Here is a 19,200-nt window from a genome sequence, read left to right as displayed (position 1 = left end):
CGCGTCCCATTATGGCTTGTACCCTCACGCACTTCACCGGCCCCGTTACTTGTACGTCTGTGACTCGGTGTCCGTAACTTGAATCAGAGACAGGAGGACTTAACTGTGGTAGACGCCTATGGGTGTGGGCACAGTGTCTGAACTACCCGGCATACTGACTTCCCAAACTCGACATTAGATGGTCACCGCTCAAGCTGACAGCCGAGGCGCGAGCACAGACCCTTAAGCACCGGCTCTCACACGGCTGGGCTATATTTTCCGGAGCACAGCCGGTCTCGTCCGGAGCACGGCGCGTTTTCTTCCGGTGTCGCTGAGGTAGCGGCTTCTATGGCGATGGGTGGACTGTCTTTTGGGGGCGTGTTATTTTGTAATAACCTTTCGCAGGGATGACAGCGGAGCATAATCCAAAAGACTTTAATAGTACTCCCTTAGTCTGTCGGTTTACAGCCCGCGCTGTGATGATCCCTTCGCATGTTGAAGTTGGTCGCTTAGAGTCGGAGACAAAATAGAGGAGATCGGATGTTAGATGTCTGTCGGGGGACGGGAGGTAAGATATTTTACCCGCCGTCCCATTGTTTGTCTGGGTTCAAGTGGTTTCTTTGACAGGTCCCCGACTATTCAGCGTATTCCTTATAGCGTTTGCTTTCACTATTGCCATTATGTTTAACCTCTTTTACGATAGGTGTAAATGATAGAATAAGTTGGCACCTAGTTACCCTTGGTTCTGTTCTCTTTTGTGCTATAATTCTTTTTTCGTTCCTTTCTTCAATCTGCTTCATCGTGCATTAGAACGGATTGGTCAATGAACTCCATAAGGAACACAGACGAATACGTCTACTCTAGAGTAGAAGATTGCATCATGATTGACGGATTAATGTATAAGCAAATGGAGCTTTATGCGTATTTTGATAATATAAGCCTGATATTTTTTGTTGTCGAAATAAAAGCAGGCTTCCCTGAATGTTGACATATAACTTCTGCACGTTTCACGCCACACTGTTGTATTAAACGTATTACACGCGAAGAAGAGAATAAAACACAACATTTGAGGACTACAGAAATAATTCTGCAACCTTGTGCTGCCAACATCAAAAAGATTACGCAAAACAGTAGTAAAATAATCCACTTAATGTGTAGCAACATAAAATTAAATCTAATTTCTATGTTCAAGCTACACTGTGATCATGACAATAAAAGAGAGAGGCAAGGAACAATTAGACAGGGAGCATAAAGGGAATACAATACACCTCTTCACCTGAGGGAAAACCAAGGTAAACAACCTGTTAATATGCAAAAAAGGAAGAACTTTAAAACAGAATGAGAAAGGGTTGTGAGGCATAACACGAGCCAGAGTCCAGATTCCTGGTGTATTTCTTTATTCAAGTTCAAGTTCAGGGATTTGTATAGCGCACTACTCACCCAGAGGGTCTCAAGGCGCTTGAGGAAGGGTATAATCATTTGTCGAATATCCAAGTTTTAAGATCTTTCCTGAAGGCGATGTGATTTTGAGTAAGGCGGAGGTGAGTGGGGAGTGAGTTCCAGGTCTTGGCGGCAAGGAAGGAGAAGGATCTGCCACCCATGGTAGATTTTCGGATGCGTGGGACTACGGCAAGGGCTTGATTGGACGATCTTAGTTGGCGGGTGGGCTTGTAGAAGGACAGGCGAGTGTTGAGGCATTCGGGACCTAGATTGTAGAGGGCCTTGTGTGCGTGGGTGAGAAGGCGGAATGTAATTCTTTTGTTGACGGGAAGCCATTGGAGGTCTTTTAGGTGTTCGGTGATGTGATCTTGGCGAGGGATGTCCAATATGAGTCTCGCTGATGCGTTTTGGATACGTTGGAGTTTTTTCTGTAATTTTGCTGTGATTCCGGCGTAAAGTGTGTTGCCGTAATCGAGTCGACTTGTGACCAGTGCGTGGGTGACAGTCTTTCTTGTATCCAGGGGGATCCAGCGGAAGATCTTTTTGAGAGTGCGAAGTATGTTGAAGCAAGAGGATGAGACTGCGTTGACTTGTCTGGACATCGAGAGAGAGGAGTCTAGGATGAAGCCAAGGTTACGTGCGTGGTCTGTGGGTGTGGGTGCTGTGCCCAGAGCGGAAGGCCACCAAGAGTCGTCCCAGGCAGTGGGGGAAGATCCTAGGATGAGCACCTCTGTTTTGTCTGAGTTGAGCTTTAGGCGGCTATGATTCATCCATTCGGCTACATCTTTCATGCCTTCGTGAAGATTGGTTTTGACGGTGTTGGGGTCTTTGGTGAGGGAAAGGATAAGCTGGGTGTCGTCGGCGGCGTAAGAGATGATGTTGTGTTGACGCGCGTGGACTCATGTAAACGTTGAAGAGGGTGGGACTGAGTGAAGATCCTTGTGGTACGCCACAGATGACTTCGGTGGCTTCAGAGTGGAAAGGGGGAAGTCGGACTCTTTGGGTTCTCCCGGCGAGGAATGAGGTGATCCAGTTCAAGGCTTTTTCTTGTATTCCAATGTTGCTGAGGCATTGTATAAGGGTACTGTGGCAGACTGTGTCGAAAGCGGCGGTACCACGAACAGCACAGATCCATTCCTGTTGACCGTTCCAGATCTCACCTCAACTGACAAGATCTGAAACTCTCAACTGGAACCATGGTGCCATCATTCCAAATAAGAACAAAACACACAACATTAATACAATGAGTGGAGCAGATGTTTTAACTGCAGTGCATAAGAGTAACGCCATAAATAAAATGGAGAGATTCAGATCAATGCCACTTAGGTGCAGTACGTATGTCCTAAAGTGTTCTCTTCTGTCCTGTTGAAAAGACAGACACATGATAGGATGGTCTCTGATGGGTACATCTTACTTAGTTGAATTTTGCACACTCCAGGCTTCTCCATTTTTAAGGATGACGATATGACCCAAGCAACACATTTTCCCGGGTTCAGAAAAATGTGTACTTCCGTGAAGTACAAATATAAAATAGGTACATTCACACTTACCAAGTCTCCCACACAAAACTTAGACTCTTTTGCATTACTTACGGGATCATATCTTTCTTTGTATTTTGACTAATGGGGCTCACTTTTCTCCATAACTTCATTCCAGTCCACATCAACAGAGACTACCCACTTCTTCTACCAAAAAAGTTGCAATTTTAGCTCTGGGAAATGGAAACCCGCGCATAATGTTATTATGGCTAGTGATACACCCAGTTTCCTGCAATGCATCACCACATAGCACCCCCCAAACCCAGCCCCTCTCAAGCACTGCTGAACTGAACTACCTGATCATACAAAGTTAATCCTCCTCTTAATACACCTAATATCTTGTAAATATCTTGTTACTTTTAGAAAGACATAGTATAATACGGATAGAGAGCTTAAAAAACTAACATTGAGGCCATTCCTCATCAATGATAATTTAACTGTTTTGATCACTACAGTTTCAAGACCAGTGGAAATCCCGCAAGGCACGACTTAGACTTATAAATTGAGAGTACGCTGTTAATAACCCCAGTTGGTAATGGTTAATAAGTAGAAGCTTTAGTCCAATATGGATATTGACAATTGGTTTAATTATGTTGTTCAGATGGCCTCCACGTAAGGAACCTTTTCCTCCCAATGGAGATAAATAACAGAATAAACCAACCGAGTCTATCCCCACTCTAGTGTTTGCACGCAGAGCGGGTCCAATACCGGCAACACCCGGTCCTTGTTAATCCATCAGGAACAGGTTAAATACTCCCAACTTACCCATGAGCCAACACTTCAGAGTCCGCACATGAGGGTAGGTCATCCAGAGAGCCTGTCCTGACCAAACTGTAAGTACGGCATAGCCGCCAACGCTCCGCAGAACGGAACTCTTTCTAGACTCCGAATCAGACAGGGCCAAATTGACCCAAACACTGATTACCTTTTTCAGTACTCTTACAGCGTGCTATTGTGCTCACCTCGAGGCACACATTTTTACCCAATTTGGGTACGTTATCAACTGTGATGGACTTTTAATTTATATTACGCGTGTCTTGTGTTTTTTATATGTACAGGTGACATACTTTGGCACAAAGCATGAGATTGATGCAAACAAATAAGCATGCGTTTGGTGTAACAAAATAAGCACATGTTTCACGATTTGCGAATCAGAATCTACATTGGAAATAATGATTTGGAAATAGCGAATGGCATTTTTACTGTGTACTATGTGTCTTTGAACTACAGGTAATCGCTAAATAAGTCTCAAATCAATACCGAAATCAAGGATGTGTGATTGGGAGAAAATCAATGAACCCATACATTAAAACTCCAATCACTAAGTAGATTAGGTTGATATTGGTCCTGATGAATAGCAACTAGATCATTGTTATGACAACACGGAAGCTAGAAACATGTTGACCTATAGCTATCTAAGATAACTTAAGACTAATAGATAGCACTACAAATTTTTAATTTAGGTAAGAGAACTTGTTTATTCTAGTTTTTCCTGAGAAGTACCTCTTTCCCTATTTTTAGCCTCACACTTTTACACCTCAACACCAATCCACCCCTTAAGCCCTCACACCTGCACTTCACCAAACGGCGGACATGAAGATCTCCAGCAAAGAGCCCCCATTGAGGGTGCCTGCGGGCATTGCAACGTTAGTCAGACGAAGGGAAAACGCCCTATGATGAAGCATGACACCTCTGCAGGTGTGTGAGGGCATTTGATTCTTGCAGGGTCAATCCCACTGCGTACCCTACAGAATAGTCATTGACCCACATAGACACTCATTTTCCTTTAGGAGCTGCATACCCCACATACATTTAAAAGTTTTGAACAAACCTTGAATAAAATTTGGCAATTCAAAAGAAGGACTTCAGTTTCTCTTTATTAGATGGGGCAGGAGTCTTTTCTTTAGCTTTCCTGTAACTTATGCAAGGTCTGCTTTGGACCATAACTCATTATAAGAGATAGTATAGCCAAGTTACTCGACTGATCCTACACCAGTACAATGCTTTTCTTTTTTTATAGTGAGCCCTGCCTGTCTAAGTTTACCTAGCACCTCCCACAACGTGACATCGTGATCCTTTTCAGTTGTGCCAAATACTACTATGTAATGTTGGAAACAGAGGACATGGTATAAACCATCACAGATATCGAATTTCCTATGAATATTGGGTGCACAATATACTTATTATGGTATTCAAAAGAGTGTCTCTGATAGGACTATTTACTACTCTGTTCCTCTCATATCTGGGCCTTCTGCGACTGTGATGTTTTTTTTTTGTTTAAATCATTTTTCATTGTATTTCAAACAAACAAGGAGGACATGACATCGGTCGGACATAATGCACGTCGGGGGCGTGCCCCCAATCAGGCTTGCTTCCCCCCGCCCCCACAAGGAGCCAAGGTGGTCGAGTAAGACAGTATGCCTAATTGGGCGGGTGTGGACTAGATGCGGACCGGCCATGTCCCAAAAACCCCATCAAAGTACCCCCCCCCACCCTTGAACCCACCAACGCCCCCTACACCCTGCCCCCTCCCTCCACTCCCTCCCCCCCGGTGTGGACGATCGCAGTAGAGCTACGTGTCAGCATTTCAGGCAGAGGAGCTGGAGGCGGGGTTCCCAGTAGCCGTCCGGAACTCGTCCGCCAGCCTTAGGATTCTGAGGTATTTCGAGCAGGTTAGCTCGTTAAATTCCTCGGCTTATAAGTTTACCAGGGGTTGCCAGGTTTCGAGGAATGTATCTTGCATCTGAGTTAAGGAGGCTTCTATTCTTTCCATACCCATTGTGTACCACAGCTTGTGAAGCTACCCGGTGTGTGTGGGTTTGCGCGGGGAGCCCCATAGCGACAGTATATGTTGCGTTGCTGCCCCCATCGCTAAGCCCATTTGTTTGCCTCTAGGCGATTTAAGTGGGAAGGTGATTTTGTTCGGTAAGCCTTGCAGTGTGTATGCCGGGAAACGAGGGACGTCGGTGTCAAAATACTTGTCAATGTCCCTGAGCACCTGGACCCAATATTCTTGCACCTCTGCACAGTCCCATAGTATATGGGTCAGAGTGCCTGGCTGCCCGCATCCCCTCCAGCACAAGGGGTCTCGGCGTGGGTTACCCTGATGTAGTTGTGCTGGCATTGGGTGCCAATAATAAGCAATCTTGACTTCCGATTCCTTGCTAGCGACATTCTTAGCAGTGTGATGTGCCCTGTAATATATGTCCTGCCACTCTCTATTAGTGAGGGTGCGTCCTAGTTCCCGTTCCCATCTCCTCTGACCTGCCGAGCGCGAGGGGGAGGGTATTGGAGGGCATAGCATTGCATACCGTTCCGTTATTGCCTGCTTATCCGATATCTTGGTGTGGAGCCATCTTTCAAACAGGGTGAGGTGTCTGCTGACCTGTGGTAACATGTCCCTACCCGTAAGCCAGTGGCAAATTTGGAAGTACTCGAAGCGCGGAAGCTGAGGGAGCGCATAGGCGTCTTGCAGAGTCGGCAGTGTCATAAAACCCTCGGGGTCGAATAAGTGACCAGCAGATCTGCAGTCGGACGACCGCCATCGGGGAAAGGATCCGCGAACCGTGCCCGGTGCAAAGGCCGGATTATCGAAAAGGGGTGTCAAGGGTGAGGGGTATGTGGTGAGACCCCGGGTCACCACCACTCTATCCCACACCTGTAGGGTGGTGCGCGTAATTGGTGATCTTTTCATGTATGCAGGCCGGTCCTGCCATCTGAGGAAGGGGATCCTCCACAGTGGCATCTGGGCCATTGCGCGATCCTGAAAAAGCCATCGCTTCTCAGACTCTGGGCGGTTCCATTCCAGGAGGTATCGAAGTTGCGTCGCCTGAAAGTATCGGAAAAGGTCCGGGACTCCCAGGCCCCCCACCGACGTGGCTTGGCTGGTGAGATCCCTGCGCAATCGCGGTCGTTTGCCCGCCCAAACGAATTGTCGGATAGCATCCTGTAGTTTTGTGAGTAGGCCTATAGGGGGAGTGACTGGCAGCGTCTGGAATAGATATAAAACCTTCGGTAATAGAGACATTTTGATTGCCACCACCCGCCCCAGCCAGGAAAGTGAGTGTTGGCGCCATCTCGTGAGGTCACCCATTACTTGGCTTAGGAGGGCAGTATAGTTCTGCTCCACGGTTTGTGCCGTGGACGGTGTTAGGGAAATTCCCAAGTAAGGCACGGACATGCTGGAGGAAAGCCCCCCCAAGTTGCGGGGAAGGGTGCTGGTCACCCTGGCGTTACGGCCAAGCGGTAGGAGCATCGACTTCCCAACATTCATGTTGAACCCAGACACCTTCCTGAATGTCTCCATTTCCGCCAAAAAGGCCGGGACCGAGTTTAGAGGGTCCTCCAGTGCTGCGAGGACGTTATCGGCGTAGAGGCTAACGGTCTGCGCCTCTCCCCCGAACTTGATGCCGGTGATTGCAGGATTGTCCCTGACCTTTTGTGCGAATGGCTCTATGTAAAGAGCAAAAAGCAACGGGGAGAGGGGGCACCCCTGTCTCGTCCCTCTCTGGATGGTAAATGGCTTGGAGCACACCCCATTGACCCTGATGACCGCCTGTGGGGCAGAGTAACAACCAGCCACCCAGGCGCGAAACGCTCGGCAATTCCGAATCGCGTCAGGGTGGCGTCCAGGTACCCCCAGTCGACCCGGTCAAAGGCCTTCTCTGCGTCGACCGAAAGTAGAGCTGCGTCCGAATCGTTGAAGTGGGCCTTATCGATGGCGTGCAGTAGGCGTTTCGTATTGTCTGCGCATTGTCGGTTAGGGATAAAACCCGCTTGGTCCGGTTCGATGATGCCGGGGAGGCAAGGGCCCAGTCTCGCGGCCAGGATGCCGGTAAAGAGCTTGAGGTCAAGATTTAGCAACGATATGGGCCTGTAGGCCGCGCAGTTGGCGGGGTCTTTGCCGGGCTTTGGTAGAACTATGATATCGGCTTCCAGCATATCGTGGGGGATGGAGCCAGGGCCCTCAAAGGAGTTAAACAGTCTGGCCAGGATCGGGGCTATCAGAGGGCAAAATGTTTTATAAAAACCCGCCGAAAAGCCGTCCGGTCCCGGAGACTTGAGCGGCTTGAGGCACGCTATCGCAGAGATTACCTCGTCTGCCCTGATCGGCGACTCGAGGGAGCTCGCATTTGCCTCATTGAGGGCTGTGATGTCGGCCGTTGCTAGATAAGAGTCCGCAGTCTCTCCCCCTTGGGTGGGTTCCGCGGCATATAATGACGCGTAGTACGTCCGAAACGTCGCGGCTATCTGCTCGTCGTCGCTTTGGTCTTGCCCTGCGCTATCCCGGATGGATGCGGTTTTCGAGCGCAGGACCTTGGCCTTGAGTTTGCTCGCTAGGAGGTGGCCCGTCCTGTTGCCCCTCACGTAATAAGTGTGCCGTAGCCGCAGTGCCGCGTATTCAGCCCGATCTAGGTCGAGGCACGCTAGTTGGGCTCTGGCCGCTTTAAGCTTGCGCCATATTCTCGGAGCCCCAGTCCGGTTATGGACTCTTTCGAGTTCGAGCACCTGTTCAGATAGTGTTTGCCTCTTCTCCCGATGTTCCCGCGCCTCGGCTGCCGCGATCGCTATTAGCTCCCCTCGCACCACCGCTTTCAACTCCCCCCACAACGCTGCCATGGACACTTCCGCCGTGTCGTTTGTGGCCAGGTACTCGGCAATGCGCGCGTTGTGTCGCCCCCTTGCGGTGTAGCAGGGTTTCTTTAAGGCGCCATTTGCCCTTCTGTACCTCCGGTTTGGGGATCCGAACATGTACCGTTAGCGCTTCGTGGTCAGATAGTTCTGCAGGGACGATCTCGGTGTCCTTGATCAAGGCCGCCACCTCCTCTGATCCCAGGAAATGATCTATCCGGGCATATGTGTGATGTACATGGGAATAGAATGTATATCCCGGGTGTTTGGGTACCTCGATCTCCATATGTCTACGAACCCCCTACTCTCCAGCCATTGCCCCTCCTCTTTGGAGATTGCACCTGTGGAACCAAATCACTGTCCTGACCTGTCTTTGTGGGTGTCCATTACTAAATTAATGTCGCCCCCGACGAGCGTGGAAGTACCATTGTGAGCGAGTGTATCCGCCAAGGCCCCGGTGAGAAAGGATTCCTGCTTGGTGTTGGGTGCATATATGGAACCTATCACGGCTGACCACCCCCTTAGCTGTATTTTGTACGCAAGGAGCCTCCCCTTAATATCCACGACTTTGTCCCCCACCGTACCCCTAAAGTGGCGCGCAAACAGAATGGCCACCCCCGCTTTCTTCTCAGTGGTGGAAGAGTAGTGGTGTGTCGGTAATGCCCTAGATCGCATGCGGTGCCAGTCCCTAGGTAGTAAGTGTGTTTACTGTAGGAGGCAGACCTCCGCCCCGGAGTGCTCCAAAAAGGATAGGACAGCTCTGCGTTTAATGGGATTGTTCAGCCCCTTGACGTTAAGGGAAAGAATCTGCATAGTGGGTTCCGCCACCTGGGTGTTGCACGTGGCCGCCCCGCCTAGCCATAACGAGTTGTGTCACCACTCCTGCGCTGTCTGCAGTGCGCCACACCGGAACCCTCCCCTCCCCCAACATAACCCCCCTTCCACCCACCCCAACTTCCCCATCCGCCCCCCTCCCCCCCTAATAGAAGCCCCCAAAACCCAACCATGTGATGTTTTTTGATTGTGCTGTGTTCTTGTGGTGACTTTGTCCGTGGCTTTTAAGATGTGCTTGGTCTGACTCTCTTCTGGGCTGGCTGGAAGAGGCGAGGGAGCAACTAAGAAAAAGAGCAGAGAAGGGAGTGATGGGTGCAAATACTTCATCCGTGACTTCCTGAAGGGACTACGTTTGTGTCACTATAGAGATTGAGGACTTCATGACCTGGGCACCTACAGTCTGTATGGAATCCCTCAATCTTTTTCCAGAGATAATCCATTTGTGACAGACTAGCCCACTCTCGGAGAGATCACCAGTTCATCATGTATTTCTTGTCTCCAATAAATGCTGCCGGATTCTTTTCTTAAAGGTTTTTAGTCATTAGTGTTCCTGAACATAATGTAATCTCTTTTATTTGGTATCTCCAGTCAGCCTCTTTGCTTTATTCATACTTCATCCCCCCAGAGGCTGTTCTAAGAATGTTACTACCTGTAATATATCCTGCCTTTATTTTTACTGCATTTATTGTCCGTGACCCTGTGAATCGCACTGCTAGATCTGTAGAGTTTCCTTTCATGAATGCAGAGCTAATTTCCCACTGTCCGTCAATTAATAATCATACCTGCACTTGCCCATCTCTCCCACATGGACATCCTCTGCACTTCATCTAATCTTACGGCACCCCCTTCGTGCAGGGATTTTAAGCACTCGTCTACACAATGTGTTCTCTCCTTGCTCTAATCCCCTGCAGTAATACGTATGTTGTAGTATCTATTAGCAGGTTGGACACCTACATTGACTGTGCTTCTTTCCAGCATGCATGGGCCTGTTTTCAGGATGGACTTCTTTATCTGTGTGGGTGTGTTAGTCCTGGAAGGATTATGTTTGCAGGATCGGTGCACTTCTTTTCAGGAGAGCATGCGTCTGGGATGAGTGAATTGGTGTAGCTACCACTCCTGCTGCAAGTCCAGTGGCATCTGGGCCCATGGGTTTAAGGGGTCTACTGGCAACAACAATAACTATCCTCCTGAACTGTAATGGGGAACAATTACCTAGTTTGGCATCTCTGTGCCACTGGACGGCTTTATGTGTTTGTGAAGGTGTAGGGTATGTACGTGTCTGACAAAGAGACTCAAGTTGGGGATCTTGAGCAGACAGGATGAATGTATGTGTCTGTGTGTATAGGGTATTTCTCTGTAGGGTGGCGTGTGTCAAGCAGGATGGATTTGTGCCTGCGCCTGCTGTGAGTATGTTTGCAACTGTAGGATGTGTGTTGATGGTTTTCATGGCCTCTATAGTCTGTGGAGCTCTTTATGATCTAAAGCTAAAAAATCATAGATCTGTGAAGATGATTTAGCTCCAATTGTCATTTTACCAACAGGCGCCCCATGCATGCAAGAATAAACACAAGGGAAAGCTAAAAGGATAGAAAAAGATGGGGAGAAGATAAAAAAAAATAAGAGCCAGAAAAAATGCAATGAAAGGAGACAAAAAGGTAGCTCAGGGTTAGAAAAGGGAAAATAATTCATTTTATTTAAAACTATCAGAAATAAGCAGCATGCTGTAGTTAAAATGTGACTGAGGTATCACCAATCCTTGTGAGATAGTTCAGTGAGCTACTAACAAACTGCAGAGCGTGATGGTCACAGGTTCTAACCGCAATTCACAAATGTATGTGTAAAAGCACCTAATGCAGAGATTAATTTGTATTACCTTGTGGATTAAATATTATCTGTTCAATGAGAAAGCCCAGTGGATTAGTGCTCACAGTGCAGAGATTTATGAGGAAGAGGTGTGGCGCAGCGGCCAGGGTGGCTGACTCCGTAACACGGGATTCACAGTTCGATCACCGACGGCAGCTCAGCACCATGTGACTCTGGGCAATAGCTTGCTTAATCTTCCCGACGGTTCCCAGCGCTTTGAGACCCTTAGGGGGGGGATTAGTTTGCGCTTTACAAATACCTGGTTTATGTAACTGTTTTCATGCTTCAATCCTATTACTATATACGTGGTTTAATGCTACTACAAGATAGATCTGATTGTAATCTATAGTTCATAGGTTTTAATTGTAGTGATGTAGCTGCTTCCCATTAGTGACTGACAGTCTGGTCTCTATACCAGGTGAGTCCTATGGTTAAAATGAGTAAGCAGTAAGTAATGGCTCATAAAAGTGCAGTGTGGTTTATGGCTGAGGGCCGCACCGATGGGGACGGGGTCAGTGGGGGTGGGGCTAGAGAAAAGAAACATCACCACCTTTTCAAAACATTACTACACAATGCTGTATTTTAAAAGCAGATGTAACTACAAAGAGCACATTTTGATAATACGTATTTATTGTCAGACAATAGCAATCTTAAGAGGCATGTTTACCAGTTACTCCCACCCCTCCACTGATCTCACCCGCCCCAATCCTACCACCCTCAGCAGGAGTTAACCAGTGTTAAGACTGGTGTGCCCAGAATTGCAGCCAGACCTGCCTCTCAACCCAGACATTGGTGACTACTTCCAGGGTGCATCTTACTCCAGAAATACATAAACACACAATACTTATTCAGTCAGCGTTACATAACGTCTACTCTTTTTGGTCACAGCCTTTTTTTTTTTTTGTTTGATGTAGAGTAAACTTGACCCGAAGGTATCGGAGCACTTTATTTCAATCAGTGGATTTGTAAAGCGCACTACTTACCCTCTAGGGTCTCAAGGCGCTGGGGGGGAGGGGGAGGCGCTGCTGCTAGTGGTCGAATAGCCAGGTCTTGAGCAGTCTCCTGAAGGCCGGGTGGTCTGCGGTCTGTCGAAGGTGGAGGGGGAGGGCGTTTCAGGTCTTGGCGGCGCGGTGGGAGAAAGATCTGCCCCCGGAAGTGGTTCTGTGGATACGCGGGACGGCGGCCAGGGACAAGTCGGCAGAGCGGAGTTTCCTATTGGGTACGTAGAAGGAGAGTCTATTGTTGAGATAGGCTGAGCCGGTCTTGTGGAGTGCCTTGTGTGCGTGGATCATGAGTTTGAAAGTGATTCTTTTGTCGACGGGGAGCCAGTGCAGGTCTCTCAGGTGTGGGGTGATGTGGTCTCGGCGTGGGATGTCTAGGACCAGGCGTGCGGAGGAGTTCTTGATTTTCTTTGGAGTCTGCTGATGAGTATGGACGGGGCTCCGGCGTAGAGGGCGTTTCCGTAGTCGAGTCGACTGCTGATGAGGACGTGGGTGACGGTCTTTCGTGTGTCCGCCGGGATCCATCTGTAGATCTTGCGGAGCATACGGAGGGTGCGGAAGCAGGTGGAGGAGACTGCGTTGACTTGGTTGGTCATGCTGAGCTTTGAGTTGAGGATGACTCCTAGGTTGCGTGTGTTGTTGGTAGGTGCCGGGGGGTTCCCAGGGATGCCGGCCACCAGGAATCGTCCCACGCTGAGGGGTTGGGCCCAAGGATGAGGATCTCCGTCTTGTCCGTGTTCAGCTTGAGCCGGCTTGCCTCCATCCAATCGGCAATGGCCTTCATACCCTGGTGAAGGTTGGATTTGGAGGTGAGGGGGTCCTTGGTGAGGGAGAGGATCAGCTGGGTGTCATCGGCATAGGAGATTATGTTGAGGTCGTGTAGTCTGGTGATGCGAGCGAGTGGAGCCATGTAGACGTTGAACAGCATCGGGCTGATGGATGATCCCTGCGGGACACCGCAGACGGTTTTGGTGATTCCGGATTGAAACGGGGGGAGGCAGACTCTCTGGGTTTTGTCGGAGAGGCAGGAGGTAGTCCAATCCAGGGCCTTGTCTCGGATACCTGTGTCGTAGAGGCGTGTGCGTAGTGTGTGGTGGCAGATTGTGTCGAAGGCGGCGGATAGGTCCAGGAGGATGAGGGCCGCTGTCTCGGCGTTGTCGAGCAGGATTCTGATGTCGTCTGTGGCGGCGATGAGGGCGGTCTCGGTGCTGTGGTTGCTGCGGAAGCCTGACTGGGAGGGGTCCAGGATGCTGTTGTCTTCTAGGTAGCGGGTGAGCTGGGTGTTGACGATCTTTTCAAGGACTTTCGCAGGGAACGGAAGCAGGGAGATGGGCCGGAAGTTCTTGAGGTCGCTTGGGTCTGCCTTGGCAGGGATGTGGAATTCCTATAGCCCGACGCCCGGGACACATTGTTTGGGGTCAAGGGCAACACGTTTTAATGTGTATGTTGTCATTGGGACAAGTAGGCCCAACTCCCAACAGTACAAACCCTTTGGCTGCCAGTTTATAGTACTACATTAAGGATCAGGGAAAGGCATTGCCTGCAGTTCAGGAAATATTTGTGCTCATGTGTTAATGCTGTTCAAACTTGTATTTATGCTTCATAAATGCAAAATTTATTATTAGGGTAAGTGCTATAAGTAAATGTTGGAAGCTCAGACTACACTCCTGACAGTGGTTAGTGTAAAAAAACGTGTATACACGTTTTCAATGTTTAGCAATATGAGGATATATATAATGCTCCCAGAATGCTCTCTGATTAGATGCAAGTATTTGAAGATTCTTTGCTTTCAAAATAAAAAGTTCACAAAAAAATGCAAAAACATTTTGCTAAACTACTGAATTTAGGTACCAATTCTTTGCAACATCATTTAGTAAAATGTGTTGATGTGCGCTAGTATTTCTCTATATTCATAATGGAAAATCAGTGCAACCAGTTTTAATAAGATTATGGGAAACAAAAATAAACAAGCATTGGTAAATCCAGTGGGTCAGAAACTGTTGGTCTGTCTTTTGGTTTTGTTAGTGCGAGACTTGTTTTGGCATTGTTTTTGTAAAATCTTATTGATGTGGGAGCTGCCGGGCCCTCACCATTATAACAAAAATTGGCAAAAGCTAAAATTGCTTTTGTCTCAAAAAGCACACATTGCACAGAGTAGCTAGCCAATAGACAGAGAGAGAAAACATTTTAATAAACACAAAAGGTCATGGTTAACGCCAGACCTAATTAGGGGCCCAATTATTAAATAAAGTGCACCCATGTCTTTTGGATTAAGTGCAGAGATACGACTTTCGTGAATTCACAAGACTTTAGAATAGTAGGCCAAGAAATAGTACTCAGAGAAAATATTTGTGAACTTCATTTTGAGCAAATATGCAGGTGTAGATTTGCTCATGCGAAAATCTGAGTGTTTGCAAGTTTACGTCCCCTCCAACCACTTTTTTTCCCAACTCCCGAAGAAGTTTTATGTCTGCCATTGTCAGGAGTAAATGTCTATCCTTTCTGAAGTACAGAAAAAGATTAGAGAATAGTTGGTGAAAACCCTTAAAACATGCAAGTTAGTAGGTTTGCACAGACACAAAAGGGCATTCCAACCCTGGAACTCTTGCTTGCCATTACCTTCAGCCCCAGTATGTAGATCTGTGGCAACAAAAGGGAATTGCTAGTATTGAAACCCTACTATGGAAGCAGCCCTGTCCTAATCAGAGAGGCTATTTCAGAGCTCTTATATAATGAGATTGCTGCCATAACTTGTCGCCCCATTACATGGCACAAAAGTGACAAGTGGAATTTGGCACAGGGCAAGTAGATTTATCAAGCAACCTGCTCCATGGACAAGTAGATATTTGATTAAATTCCACACCCCTGCTTGGGTTTCTTCAGTAGGGCGTTGATCTCGACGTGCTTCCAGCTCTCAGGGGAGGTCGCGGTCTCGAAGGAGAGGTTGATGACGGTACACAGGTGGGGTGCAATATGAGCAGCAGTTGCCTTCATGTTTTTTATTAGGCATGGGCAGATTAAGTGATTTGCTGAGAATCACAGGATGTTCAGCCTCCCTGCTCAGGCTCGAACCAAGTTCCACAGCTTCGAGGTCGACCGCCCTAGCCATTAGGCCAGAATCTCAGAAGGAGGGGCGGGTGTGACCTGTCTTTGCTCTTGCAATTGAGATTTCTTCGCAGTGTTTTTAATTCTATTATGGGGCTTGCCCATTGACCTTCATGCTTAAGACAGATGCATGATGTACCACCTTTTTTGTAGGGAACATTTTACTGTTACTCTCAAGTTCCCACCTGCGAGTCTGTTTCTAATGGTTCATTAACCACTTGACGATCATCACACAATCTACTGCCTATACAGGCAAAAGTATTTTACTAGCACTCAGTCAGTATCTCTCCCATACTTTATTGCATATGTGTTAAAAGTTTGAATAACAACTTTTTCAAACAGTTCAATGGTAATATGTTAATAAATGTGCCTTTCTGCTGAAAATGCACTTGGTTCAAAATGTCTTTTTCAAAACTGTGCCTCACTCTGCTTCCACATACCCCACTGCTCTTCCACCTGCTCCTATACACCCCTTTGTATCTTCTTGGAAACATTTCCTTGTATCCAATCTTGCCTTTTCCTATCCCTATCTTTTGTCCTACTGCCCACTTCTTCTGTAATACTTATTTTTTGGTCATTACCCTTTTTCTTTCAAACAAATTTTATGTTCTGTGCTTTCGATTTCAGAAAATATAGGTGTGGAGAGGATGTCTTGGGCAATAAGGAAGCAGGACGCTTTCCAGAAGGCCCCTTAAAAGTAAGCTGTGAATGCGCAACAGCTGACTTTTAAAGGGCTTTTGCTTTCCACCTTGTGTGACGTCACAGATGCGGGCAGTAAACACAGAACAGGGTGGCTGGAGCATACGTAGTGAATACAATTTGAATCTGTAGAGGCCTTGGTGGCCCTCTTCAGTGTTTACTAACACGTTTGAAAAAAAAGGGCACATTTCCTGCAAGGTCCGTGGGCCGCAAATGAAGGCCTGCCGGGCCGCTGGTGTCCAGCGGGCCGTACAAGGAGTACCACAGATTTAGAGCATAGGTAGGATACGTGATTTCTTTCCAGGACAAGCAGATTTCAGGAGCACATTTCTAACTGGACAAGTAAATAAGAAAAAAATTCACACCTTTGCTCCGTACTCATTCAAACACTTGTAGTAAGAGGCTTCCCTTGTTTGGCAATTTGTTTTCTATTTTCTTTGATACATGACCATTATTTCTACAAGTTTAGTACTTGCGTTTGTCTCCAGTATGCATAGATCTCAGTAACATGAATTCTTTGCTTTTTCCTGGCTTGTCCTGTTTTCTGATTCCATTCAATTCCACTACTGTCTCTACAGGTGTCTTCATTGCCCTTTTGCAATCCACTGCATGTTCTATGCATTTGGCAGTAGCAATTGCTCTTTGATTCTTGGCCAAAACCTTTCTCGAACCTGCAGAGTATTTGTGCATTTGACCGATTGTTCACGAATGAAGGAGTCAGCTAATAGGCCAAAGTAGCATGTGTTCGAGAGGCCTCTAAGAACTGCTACATATGCAGCAACTTTTTCATTTTTCCCTTGGATTCTTCCAAATAATTTTTGTTGCTCCTGAACCATGTTGATCTTTTTCCCAAAGTGTTCCTAAAGTCTGTTGAATTTGAGTTGGAAAACATCCAGTAGGGCTTCTGGCCTTTTCCCACCCACTTTTGGGAATATCAGATAAATTATCTTAGATTTTTCTTCCTTCAATACCTACGTTATGTAGAAGAATGCATTATTATCGCAAAGATGTGAACTTTTCTCCACCGCTATGATTCAAACAACAAGGTCTATTGTTTCTGTTGAAGGGTGGGTTTCCCGAGTTCCTTAAGGATAGGAGGGGTCTGTGACATGTTTTCTGCTGCCATAGTGAGAAGGGAAAATGTAGACAGCATTGTTTTTAAGAGGAAAAACTAAAGCATAATTTAACGAAAACTGCCAAAATGAGTAGGTAGAATTGCTTACAGTGAAACACCATATGGTTCTGTTTTGGATTTCAAAATAGTCGGGACTATGGGAAAGTTGTAGAGTATTGAAATTGGAACGGCATATTTGGTAAAGTTCTAGGACAGTGGAAAAACTGAATCAAAAAAACACTGCCAAGACTGATTTAGATAGAATTGCGTACAGTGTGAAGCACAATTTGGTTATTTTTTGAGTATGAAACCACCATAAGTGTGGGAAAGTTGTAGACAATTGCAAGGACGTATTTGGTAAATGTTATATTAACGTGGAGGCACTGAAAACTGAATCTGAAGTACACAAGTCCTCCTGTATTGCCCACAAGTCCTTTTGGAAGAAAGGACCTTCCATCATTCGGACCATCCTCTTCCCCTATCGTCCATGCAGATGCCTCTGATCAACCAACATCTTCCTAGCTTCAGTCTCCACAGTCAAATGGGCGAGAAGTGGCAGTCGGCTGTTTTATGGCTCTCATTACTTTGCATTTACAACAGGACAATACAAAATACAAGTACCAGAATGCAAAGTGAATAAAAACGGGGGGGAGTGCAAATAAATCAGAAGAGGCTCAGAGACAACGTGTCATCTCTAGAAAGAATGCCAGTTCCTCACTCAAGCCAATGTAGTAACTTGCAGCAAGAGCAGACAGGATGCACCTCTGCTGCAGGGGAAGTTATTTGCATACAAAAATAACATTATCACTTTATGTAAGTAACGGTTCTTGAGTCTTACAGGATTCTCTACAGAGAGGTCTATGAATGTCCGACAAACAGCAGTGTGACATAGCTCAGATTTTAAACTGGGCCACATGCGCTGCGAGGAGGCCTGTTAACTGAATTAGGGTGGGGGGAGACCTGCATCTGGACTAGATGAGCTGGTTCACACCTCAAATAGATCAACTTATTGATTTCTGCTTCTAACGTTTGTCTCTTTTATTATGGTCTTAACACCATGACTGCATGGAACATAAATGCATGCAGCGCTATGTAAACTACTCACAGCAGACATGGGACACGTTGGTATTTTTAACAAGTCCTTATACATGTTGGGTGCATGTCACTGACTCCAAAGTGCTGATGGCTAAAAGGGTTTAAGTTTACTGAAATGGCACTCAGGACATGGACCCTTCCATATCTGCAGGGAGAATAGGACTCTAACTTACCACATTGCAAGGTGAGGCAAGACTAAAAAACATAGTTGGCAGATGTATAGCGCTGCTAGACCTGAATGGAAGGCTATAAAAACATGACAGTAAAGAAGGATGCTGCTCCTCGTGGAAGGGAAGGGGAGCGCTCGCAGGTGGATCAGATTAAATGACCAGAGGGATCCTCGAGGGGATCCGAGATCTGAATGCCCTCACACACCCAAAGGGTGTCATGCTTCAGTATAGAGCCATTGGCGCATGGTGACATTTCAAAGTGGTGAGGCGTAAAAGTTGGTCATGATTGTTAAATTGCAAGCTAGCCAGACGAACATAAGGGGAGTTTGGGGGGGGAGTTCTCCTCCTCACGAGAAACTTTAATAAAAAATAGTAGGCAAATGGTTCCTTTTCAAAGCAAATTTATAAAGCAATTGGGAACATGTTGCCTTGAAATATTTAAATACCGTAACAACTGCCTAATAACCTAATGCATTAAATATGTTCAACCTTAGTGTACAAATTGCACAGTCACAAGTAAGGTATTTAATTATCTTGTCTGCTAACACGACGGTCTCTGCACTGCATCTGGTTGGTAAAACTAAAAGACCTTCATGTTATATTGGTAAACTCATAACATGCATGGTTGTTGCATAAATAAAACGTGTAAAAGTTAAGAATGTTCTAGAAAAAAATTGTAACATTATGTAGTACATATCAATCAATCAGAGTACTTGTAAAGTGCGCTACTT

General features: G+C 46.7%; 1 protein-coding gene across 2 annotated transcripts in view; it reads left to right on the top strand.

Moving 5' to 3' along the window:
- Positions 1 to 291: 291 nt before the first annotated feature.
- CANT1 (calcium activated nucleotidase 1) overlaps positions 292 to 19,200 on the top strand; it is a 130,991-nt gene continuing 112,082 nt past the window's right edge. The window contains exon 1 of one of the 2 annotated variants that reach the window (XM_078653969.1): positions 292 to 547. The gene's annotated coding sequence lies outside the window, so the exon portion shown is untranslated. The remainder of the gene's footprint in view (positions 548 to 19,200) is intronic. The other variant, XM_078653970.1, reaches the window with a different exon arrangement.

Source organism: Lissotriton helveticus, chromosome 7, assembly GCF_964261635.1.
Source record: "Lissotriton helveticus chromosome 7, aLisHel1.1, whole genome shotgun sequence".
In the NCBI taxonomy this organism is placed as follows: domain Eukaryota; kingdom Metazoa; phylum Chordata; class Amphibia; order Caudata; family Salamandridae; genus Lissotriton; species Lissotriton helveticus.
This window is presented reverse-complemented; position numbering and strand designations above follow the sequence as displayed.